Raw genomic sequence first — 11,252 nt, 5'->3', positions numbered from 1 at the left:
CAAACTTACAAAATCAGCAAGGGATCAAATACTTATTTCCCCCACTGTATGTAAATGTTTACCAATTTTTAAATAGCAAGCTACAAACCCCTTAAGGCCCAAGCCTCATTTTTCAAATCTGACACGCGTCAACTTTATGAGATGACTAACACTTCCAACATATCCCAAGGATTCGGAGATTGTTTTTTCGTGACATGTTGTACTTCATGTTAGCTGTAAATTTTGGTTGATATGATTTGCGTTTATGAAAATATAGAAAATTTGACTTGTCATTTTCAGCTGTGAATTTTTATGTCTTTACACCAAATAGATATACCATACAACTAGTTAATAAATAACTTTTCTATGTGTCTACTTTACATTAGCATAAATTTTGTAACTTTTATTTTGTTAGGAAGTTAGAAGGGTTAAAAGCAATTTTCCACTTTTCCAATAAAATTTACAAAACCTATTTTTTAGGGACCACATCACATTTGAAGGGGCCTATGTGATGGAAAATACCCAAAAGTGACACCATTTAAAAAAACTTGCACCTCTCAAAGTGCTCAAAACCACATTCAAGAAGTATATTAACCCTTTAAGTGTGTATCACAGGAATTAAAATAATTTTCCCACAAAAATGTTGCTTTAGCCCAAAAAATTTTCATTTTTACAAGGGTAACAGGAGAAAATGGACCATACAATTTGTTGCCTAATTTCTCCTGAGTACACCGATAACCCATATGTGGTGAAAAATTACTGTGCGTGGCAGGGCTCGGAAGGGAAGGAGCACCATTTGACTTTTGGAGAGCAACATTGGCTGCATGTCATGTTGCGTTTGCAGAACCCCTGATGTGCCTAAACAGTGGAAACCCCCCAAAAAGTGACCCCATTTTGAAAGCTACACCCCTCAAGGAATTTATCTAGAGGTGTGGCGAGCACATTGAACCCACAGGTGATACACAGAATTTTATGAAGTTCAGCCGTGAAATTGGAAAAATACATTTTTCCCATAAAAATGTTGCTTTAGCCCCAAATTGTAATGAACCAGCACTGCAATGCACGAGACCTGTCAGATCGCCTGTTAGACCCTGCCAATGGCTGGATCTCACAGGCCACTGTACCCGGCACACCCTGGAAGTATTTGGTTGACCTCCGAGTGCCATAACAACCATCAGTTCCCAGCTATTTAATCACTGGAGTGCTGATGGGGGTGAGGAGGCTCGCTCTCTCACAACCTTCTAAATGCCGTGATCGCGGTATCTGGAGGGTTAATCAGCTAGAGCGGTGCATGCATCGGCCCTGGTTGTTACTCCAAGAGACCGGCTGTCAGCTGAGCTGAGCTCCCAGCATTGATCATGCAGTGATATTTCAGCACTTCTCAGCGATCACATGCTGTTATCGGTCAGTCAGATTGAATAAGCGATCAGACAGTGATCGCTGTCAGAATGGAGCCGTCACTGTGTTTTCACACACTTACAGCTTAAAGACAAGATGCAGGGCGATTAATGAGAGCAATCTGGCCAGAGGCTGTGAGGGGCCCATGCCCAGATTGCCCTCATCATAGGCGGGCATGACAGGCAAGGATCATTCCTGTGGCTATGGTGCCAACGGTAGAAAATGGCAGCGGATACCCAGGAACACATCCTTAGCTTCCTGCCTGGCACTTTCTCTGTGACACAGGCGCGCAGGTCATCACTCTGTGTGCGCCTGTTTCATCTAGAGAGTTCCTAGCAAGAAGGAAGTGATGCTGTAGGTGGGAACAGACAGGTGAGTGAATGAATGTCTGTTTTTTACAATACAGTGAGGAGCAATACAGTGGGAACTGGAGGCAATACACTGGGGAAACAATACACTCGAGGGAGCAATACAGTGGGGAGGAAATACAGTGGGGGGGCAATACACTGGGGAAAGGACAATGAGAGGGAGAAGGTGGAGGGTTGGGATGGGAGTAAGACTGATTAATTTATATTTAATTTTAGTAAATGTATTAATTTTTATTTATCGGGCGCTGGAAATTATAGTTAATGGGAAACAGAGCTAGGTTATCACTATAATTTTATTGTTGCGTGGCTGGTTGTACGTAAATGATGGGGTACATATCAGTTTTCAGGGGAGCAATGGGGGGGGGGGACAAATATATATGTACAATATGCGTGTCCTTGTTATTTTCAGGGCTGCAGTGATAATCGTGTCGTGGCTGGGAGATGTCGACATGAAAGTCTGACCAGAAGGAGAAGAAACACCAGAAATTGACTCCAATCAGACGAGACGTCAGAGGTCACTGAATGTAAATATTTATTCTATACCTGCACTGCATGACTTGGAGTAATGTGTGTTAACATTTGTGTGAAATGTCCGTGAGCTGCAAATTTTTTTCATTGGACGGCATACGGACTTAAGAGCTCATAGATCTTCACATATCTGTGCATGCATTGCACCAACTTACCTAAGTTATGGTTGTAATGGTTATGGCCACACACATAGTGAGTCAGCTGTTAGTGGTTGTAACCATGGCTACCCAAGATGCTGCAATGCCTGCATATGACTGAAGCGACAAAGCTAATTAGGAAAACTATACTGGAGGTATTTGCCAATATCACTACACCTACTACATATTGGGATAGGATCTTGGAGATTGGAATACCTCTCTAGCTATTTATTGTGTCATCCCTTATTATGCAGCATCCTCTCTAGCCATGTATGGCACCATCCCTTATTATGCAGCATTTTCTCTAGCCATGTATGGCACCATCCTTTATTATGCAGCATTTTCTCTAGCCATGTATGGCACCATCCCTTATTATGTAGCATTCTCTCTAGCTATGTATGGCGCTGTCCCTATTATATAGCATCCTCTCAACCTATGTATGATGCTGTCCCTTATGTAGCATCCTCTCTAGCTATGTATGGCGCCGTCCGTTATTATGTAGCATCCTCTCTAGCCATGTATGGTGCTGTCCCTTATTATGTAGCATCCTCTCTAGCCATGTATGGCACCATCCCTTATTATGCAGCATTTTCTCTAGCGATGTATGGCACCATCCCTTATTATGTAGCATCCTCTCTAGCCATGTATGGTGCTGTCCCTTATTATGTAGCATCCTCTCTAGCTATGTATAGTGCCATCCCTTATTATGTAGCATCCTCTCTAGCTATGTATTGTGCCGTCCCTTATTAAGCAGCATCCTCTCTAGCCATGTATGGGGCAGTCGCTTATAATGTTGTGTCCTCTAATGTTCAGCACTGTCCCATTATTACGTAGTAACATCTCGTTATGTATAACACCATCCATTACACAGCGTATCCTCGTTATTTTTGTTATCCACAGAGCCTTCTCTCTATCACATAGGCCTCTATTCTTAGATATAAAATGACTGCTGATGGAGCAGCACCGGACATGAAAAACAGTCCAGCAGCTCCATCAGAAAAAAAGCTTTTCCATGATCCATGAGCCGTCATTGCATTATATATCTAACAAGAGATGTAAAAGAACAGGGCGCTATAAATAACATAAACAAGAGAATGTAAAGGACAAGAGAGCGCAATGTAAACTTAAATAACATACAGTACAGACCAAAAGTTTGGACACACCTCATTTAAAGATTTTTCTGTATTTTCATGACGATGAAAATTGTACATTCACACTGAAGGCATCAAAACTATGAATTAACACATGTGGAATTATATACTTAAAAAAGTGTGTGAAACAACTGAAATTATGTCTTATATTCTAGGTTCTTCAAAGTAGCCACCTTTTGCTTTGATGACTGCTTTGCACACTCTTGGCATTCTCTTGATGAGCTTCAAGAGGTAGTCACCGGGAATGGTTTTCACTTCACAGGTGTGCCCTGTCAGGTTTACTAAGTGGGATTTCTTGCCTTATAAATGGGGTTGGGGCCAACAGTTGTGTTGTGCAGAAGTCTGGTGGATACACAGCTGATAGTCCTACTGAATAGACTGTTAGAATTTGTATTATGGCAAGAAAAAAGCAGCCAAGTAAAGAAAAACGAGTGGCCATCATTACTTTAAGAAATGAAGGTCAGTCCGTCCAAAAAATTGGGCAAACTTAGAAAGTGTCCCCAAGTGCACTGGCGAAAACCATCAAGCGCTACAAAAACTGGCTCACATGAGGACCGCCCCAGGAAAGGAAGACCAAGAGTCACCCCTGCTTCTGAGGATAAGTTTATCCGAGTCACCAGCCTCAGAAATTGCAGGTTAACAGCAGCTCAGATTAGAGACCAGGTCAATGCCACACAGAGTTCTAGCAGCAGACACATCTCTACAACAACTGTTAAGAGGAGACTGTGCAGCAGGCCTTCATGGTAAAATAGCTGCTAGGAAACCACTGTTAAGGACAGGCAACAAGCAGAAGAGACTTGTTTGGGCTAAAGAACACAAGGAATGGACATTAGACCAGTGGAAATCTGTGCTTTGGTCTGATGAGTCCAAATTTGAGATCTTTGTTTCCAACAACCGTGTCTTTGTGCGACGCAGAAAAGGTGAACGGATGGACTCTACATGCCTGGTTCCCACCGTGAAGCATGGAGGAGGAGGTGTGATGGTGCTTTGCTGGTGACACTGTCGGGGATTTATTCAAAATTGAAGGCATACTGAACCAGCATGGCTACTACAGCATCTTGCAGCGGCATGCTATTTCATCCGGTTTGCGTTTAGTTGGACCATCATTTATTTTTCAACAGGACAATGACCCCAAACACACCTCCAGGCTGTGTAAGGGCTATTTGACCAAGAAGGAGAGTGATGGGGTGCTATGCCAGATGACCTGTCCTCCACAGTCATCAGACCTGAACCCAATCGAGATGGTTTGGGGTGAGCTGGTCCGCAGAGTGAAGGCAAAAGGGCCAACAAGTGCTAAGCATCTCTGGGAACTCCTTCAAGATTGTTGAAAGAACATTCCTGGTGACTACCTCTTGAAGCTCATCAAGAGAATGCCAAGAGTGTGCAAAGCAGTCATCAAAGCAAAAGGTGGTTACTTTGAAGAACCTAGAATATAAGACATAATTTCAGTTGTTTCACACTTTTTTGCTAAGTATATAATTCCACATGTGTTAATTCATAGTTTTGATGCCTTCAGTGAGAATGTACAATTTTCATAGTCATGAAAATACAAAAAAAATCTTTAAATGAGGTGTGTCCAAACTTTTGGTCTGTACTGTATATATTTGTTTTGTCGCCACAAAAGGAAGGGGGCCAGACACATTTCTTGCACTGGGGCCCCAAGCCGTCAGTATCCGCCCCTGACAAGATGTGTATAGCACATCATAATGTGGGAACTGACACTTACTCATGATGTGCTATATACGTCATTAGCCATTAAGGGGTTAATCACTGATAGGCTACATTTACATTCAGAAGTGCTCTGCACTGATAAGTAAATCCCTCCATTCTCATTGAGTGCTCAGAAAAAAAAGAACCTTTGAATGTAGCCAAAGTCTTATGAAGTAGCATTTGGGATATGTCGCTGCAAACAGAACCACATATGTCCTGCAGTGAGTAATGCAGTGATATTTCACAACTATTCAAATTAATGGTTGCTAATATGTAAGTGGAAAGAAAGGCTGACACAGACAGCATAGTGCCCCATTGCAAGAACAGTATATGGGTCCTTTGCAGTCAAATAATTTAAAATAATGCACCAGTTATTGGGGTATGAGAGAAGCTGATTGCTGCTTTGTAGGTAGAAGTGGCCCTTTTTACCTCTCTGGCTACTTCACAGGTTGCACCAATGGTATATCCGCCCTTCTGAACCACTTTTCCATAAGAAATTGGTATGTTCATCCAAGAACCTATAAAAACAAAACAAAAAACAAAAACAAAACAAAACCAAAAGCTGAACAATGTATAATGTCTTATAGTTAACAAAAACTAACATTTTGTCATTAAATACATGGCATCTTTAATAGTGTTACATTAATTTGGTTGGATAAAAAAAATATAAAAATAAATTTGGATTCTCATGGACAAATAGTATCAGTCCTATCGTATATGAGTATGCAACCATATATAAATTTATGCATGGGCTTTATTTACATTTGTACCATATATAATTATACTTTTTCCTCATTTTTTATGCAACAAGATTTGCAATTATGTAACAATTAGATTAAGAGACCAAGATGAGTTTTTGATGGTGCGTATTTTTCTGTGCAACAAACGCAGAGTCTTACAGTTCCAGGAATGTGTATGGGATTTATTGAAATGTCATACCCACTGTGTTTGTTTGGGTTTTTTTTTGTTTTTTTAACTGACCAGTGAAACATTTTTATTTTTTTTTTAAATCTGCCGCATTAAAATTTAGCGTGTTAGCCATAGAAATTATATTTGCTGATTTTCCCCACAGGATTGCATTAGATGATGATCTGCAGGTAAAAACGTATGTAATCAACAAATGACTTTTGTCAAAGCCAAATACCAGAAAGTATCAAAACAAAGCATCTTTATTTAAAACATGAAACCACAAAGAAAAAAAATTGTAGTGTCAAAAACACAATAAAAATGCATGTACAGAAACACACTCAAAAACGCAATGAAAAAAGTGGAAGTAACCCAATTCAGCTAATGGGTGCAGAAATTCTGCACCATCAAAAACGCACCAAATACTTATTGTGGGAACTTAGTTTAAAAGGGAATGGTTTGCCTGTGAGGCATAACACTGGGAAAAGGATTGTGCAAAAACAAACAAACAAAAAAAATAAGTGCATGCTGTGATTTGCTGCTAAAATTTCTGCACCAATGCCATACATTCTGCAATCAGACTATTTCCTTGGATCAACGTCCCACTACAGAATTTAGTGCTCATAACCTTTTATATTATATTTTTCAAAACAAGCATTAAAGGCCATTCTTGAACTTTTTTAGTGAACCAACCATCACAACATCATATGACAGAGTTCCTTAGTCTCACTGCTTGTACAGTAAAGAACCCGCATTTGTGATTAAGCCTTCTTTCCTCTAGATGTAGAGGATTATACTAAACTCATGCAGAAAGCTTGGTACTTGCCCCTGCTGAGCAGCAGCACATTCTTTTAAAGGGAATCTGTCAGTAGGATAACCCTCATAAGATATCTACATGGACCTGCAGGTCATAGGAAGCGGAATCAAATGGTGCTTTAATATCTGCGATTCAATGTTTTTCTTATATGCAAATGAGCTAATAAGATCTATTGGCCAGATACAGATCTGTATGAGAATTTGTCTCCAGAAGTTATTTTAAATGAAAAGGGATGCTACCAATGTGAGACATGTATTGACTGACAGTCGTACTTTCAATCATACATAGCTCTGCTTTGAGTTCAGAACACAATACAGCAGAGCTAACGCAGTACAGCAAAAGTGAACTTTGTCTCATTACAAAAAAAATTTGTACAGTAGGTATCATCACAGCTTCCATGTCCCAGGCAGCCAGAGTGTGTATTATCTAAATAGAGTATACTATATAATTGTCTAAGGGGTACTTCCGTCTTTCTGTCTGCAACTTCCCTAACGGAAATCCCGCGTCGCTGATTGGTCTCGCCAGCTGCCTGTCATGGCTGCGGCGACCAATCAGTGACGGGCACAGTCCGATTAGTCCCTCTCTACTCCCCTGCAGTCAGTGCCCGGCGCCCGCTCCATACTCCCGTCCGGTCACCGCTCACAGGGTTAATGCCAGCGGTAACGGACCACGCTATGCCGCGGGTAACGCACTCAGTTACCGCTGCTATTAACCCTGTGTGTTCCCAACTTTTTACTAATGATGCTGCCTATGCAGCATCAATAGTAAAAAGATGTAATGTTAAAAATAATAATAAAACTAAAAACCTGCTATTCTCACCTTCCGTCGTCCGACGATGCGCTCGCGCCTGCCACCATCTTCCGTTCCCAGAGATGCATTACGAAATTACCCAGAAGACTTAGCGGTCTCGCAAGACCGCTAAGCCTTCTGGGTAATTTCGCAATGCATCCTGGGAACGGAAGATGGCGGCAGCCGCGCGCGCATCGCCAGAGCTTTGCTGGATCCCGGCAGGTGAGTATAACTATTTTTTATTTTATTTTATTTTTTTAACAGGGATATGGTGCCCACACTGCTAAATACTATATGGGCTGTGTTATATACTGCGTGGCTGCTATATACTACATGGGCAGTGTTATATACTGCGTGGGCTGTTATATACTGCGTGGGCAGTGCTATATACTACGTGCCCTGTGTTATATACTGCGTGGCCTGTGTTATATACTACGTTGCCTGTGTTATATACTGCGTGGCTGCTATATACTGCGTGGGCTTTGTTATATAGTACGAGGGCTGTGTTATATACTACGTCGCCTGTGTTCTATACTGCGTGGCTGCTATATACTGCGTGGGCTGTTATATAGTATGTGGCCTGTGTTATATACTACGTCGCCTGTGTTATATACTGCGTGGCTGCTATATACTACGTGGCCAGTGTTAGATACTATGTGGGCTGTGTTATATACTGCGTGGCTGCTATATACTGCGTGGGCTGTGTTATATAGTACGTGGGCTGTGTTATATACTATGTCGCCTGTGTTATATACTACATGGCTACTTTATCCTGCGTGGGCTGTGTTATATAGTACTTGGGCTGTGTTATATACTGTTTGGGCCACGTAGTATTTGTCTGCTATATACTACATGGCTCCTATATACTACGTGGCCTGTGCTATATACTATGTGGCTGCTATATACATACATATTCTAGAATACCCGATGCGTTAGAATTGGGCCACCATCTAGTGTTGGTTATAATCATCCACAGCTCTGAAGCAGTATGAGGACAACTGTACATGCAAATCTGTGTTAGTAATGAGCCAAAGCTCACTTCTGCTGTACTGTTAGTTTAGATCTCACTGCAGAGCTGTATGTGATTATTAGAGCAAAGTCAGTTGTTAAATGATTCACACTAGTAATGCCCCCTTTTTATTTAAAATAAGGTGATACATGTAAATAAACTGATATGATCTAAAAACAAACAAACAAAAAAAACATGGATTTTTCTGGAATAAGACATGAAGTTATAATTTTATTCAACTTTATATCACTTGCATGCCCATACAGTTGGCTTAGGAGGGTTAATCCGACTTACAGATTCTCTTCAAGCAAAATCAGTTTGGGTCTCAGGATCTGGTATTCCCAATTTTTTTCACCATAAGTCCTTTATTTTAAGAAATTGGAAGGGCATGTGAAAGAAAACAAAACCTAAAATTGTTACTGCCACATCATGACTACTCCATAAAATTGACAGTTATCCCACAAGTAGAATCGGTTAAAATAAAATATACTGTGCCAACATTTAAGTAGCTAGCTCAGACTTCTTCCCAAAAAATAAGCAAACAAAAAAAACGAATTATACTAATGAAAACTTAAAATTTGTACCATACAAAACAAGCCCTTATACAGCAGTTAAGGTAAAATAAAATACGTGACTTTGAATGCATCGTCAACAAACACAAAAATATTTAATTTATACTTGAATACTGCATGTTATGTACGGGTGTATTCAGCAGGTTCAGGAGGAGCTAAAGCTAAAATCTGATGCTTGTTAGCTGGACACCTGCTTGTCTGAGAACTACAGTCACGGCCGAAAGTATTGGCTCCTTTGAACTTGTTCCAAGAAATTAAGTATTTGTCCCAGACAATTATTGCAATTACAAGTTTTGTTTTACACGCTTATTTCCATTGGGTGTATTGGAACAACATACAAAAAAAAAAAAAATTGGACATAGTTTCACACAAAACCCCAAAAATATGCAGGTCATTGTTGGCATCTTTACAAAATTGTGGATGAACAACTTTGTTTCAAGCATTTGATGCCCATTCTAAGGGTACCGTCTCACAAAACGATTTACCAACGATCACGACCAGCGATATGACCTGGCCGTGATCGTTGGCAAGTCGTTGTGTGGTCGCTGGGGAGCTGTCACACAGACAGCTCTCCAGCGACCAACGATGCCGAGGTCCCCGGGTAACCAGGGTAGACATCGGGTTACTAAGCGCGGCCCTGCGCTTAGTAACCCGATGTCTACCCTGGTTACAAGCGAACGCATCGTTGGATCGGTGTCACACACAACGATCCAGCGATGACAGCGGGAGATCCAGCGACGAAAGAAAGTTCCAAACGATCTGCTGCGACGTACGATTCTCAGCAGGGTCCCTGATCGCTGCTGCGTGTCAGACACAGCGATATCGTATGGATATCGCTGGAACGTCACGGATCGTACCGTCGTAGCGACAAAAGTGCCACTGTGAGACGGTACCCTAACTCACCTGTGGCAATTAAAAGGTGTGAGCAATATGAAAAGCACACCTGAAACCAGATAAAAAGGGGAGAAGTTGACCCAATCTTTGCAATGTGGGTCTATGTGTGCCACATTGAGAATGGGGAACAGAAAGAGAACTGTGAGGACTTGAGAACCAAAATTGTTAAAAATATCAACAATCTTAAGGTTACAAGCCCATCTCCAGAGATCCTGATGTTCCTTTTCCACGGTGTGCAACATAATCAAGATGTTGAGAAACCCATGGCACTGTAATCAATCTCCCTGAAAGTGGATGGCACATAAAAATTGATGAAAGGTTGAAATGCAGGATAATCCATATGGTGGATAAGCAGCTCCAAAGAAATTCAAGCTGTCCTGCAGACTCAAGGTGCATCAGTGTCAGCGTGAACTATCCGTTGACATTTGAATGAAATGAAACACTATGGCAGGAGACCCATGAGGACTCCATTGCTGACACAGAGACAAAGAAGCTAAACTGCAGTTTGTCAAAATGCAGACGAGTAAGGCCTCTTTCACACTAGAGTCGTACGACGCACGTCGCAATGCGTCGTTTTGGAGAAAAAATGCATCCTGCAAAACTGCTTGCAGGATGCGTTTTTTCTCCATAGACTAACATTAGCGACGCATTGCCACACGTCGCAGCCGTCGAGCTGCATCAGACCGTCGGCACAAAAAAAGTTGCATGTAACGTTTTTTTGGTGCGTCGTGTCCGGCATTTCCGAACTCCTCCCCGGAGCTCTCAATGTTTTTCAACGTATCCGCTGCCCCCGTTGTGCGGCGCTTTCATAGTATGCGTCGGTACGTAGCCACGTCGCATTGCGACGTGCGTCGTACGACGCTAGTGTGAAAGTAGCCTAAGCCAAAATCATTCAGGAAAAGCATCTTGCGGACATATGGGACCAAATTAGGGCTTTCTGGTAAAGCAAAGTATTCTACTATTTGCGAAAAATGGATTGAGGTCTACAAATAAA

The 11,252-nt window shown here is 41.5% G+C and overlaps 1 long non-coding RNA gene across 1 annotated transcript; it reads right to left on the bottom strand.

The window, feature by feature from the left end:
* Positions 1 to 2,212: 2,212 nt before the first annotated feature.
* LOC143815951 (uncharacterized) lies at positions 2,213 to 9,934 on the bottom strand. The gene is made up of 3 exons (XR_013223854.1): positions 8,377 to 9,934; positions 5,701 to 8,296; positions 2,213 to 2,527 (listed from the first exon to the last, which is right to left on the bottom strand). It is a non-coding gene; the product is annotated as an uncharacterized LOC143815951 (long non-coding RNA).
* Between the last annotated feature and the right edge of the window lie 1,318 nt (positions 9,935 to 11,252).

Source organism: Ranitomeya variabilis, chromosome 3 (assembly GCF_051348905.1).
Source record: "Ranitomeya variabilis isolate aRanVar5 chromosome 3, aRanVar5.hap1, whole genome shotgun sequence".
In the NCBI taxonomy this organism is placed as follows: Eukaryota; Metazoa; Chordata; class Amphibia; order Anura; family Dendrobatidae; genus Ranitomeya; species Ranitomeya variabilis.
The sequence above is the reverse complement of the archived record's forward strand: the minus strand, read 5'-3'. Positions and strand labels throughout refer to the sequence as shown.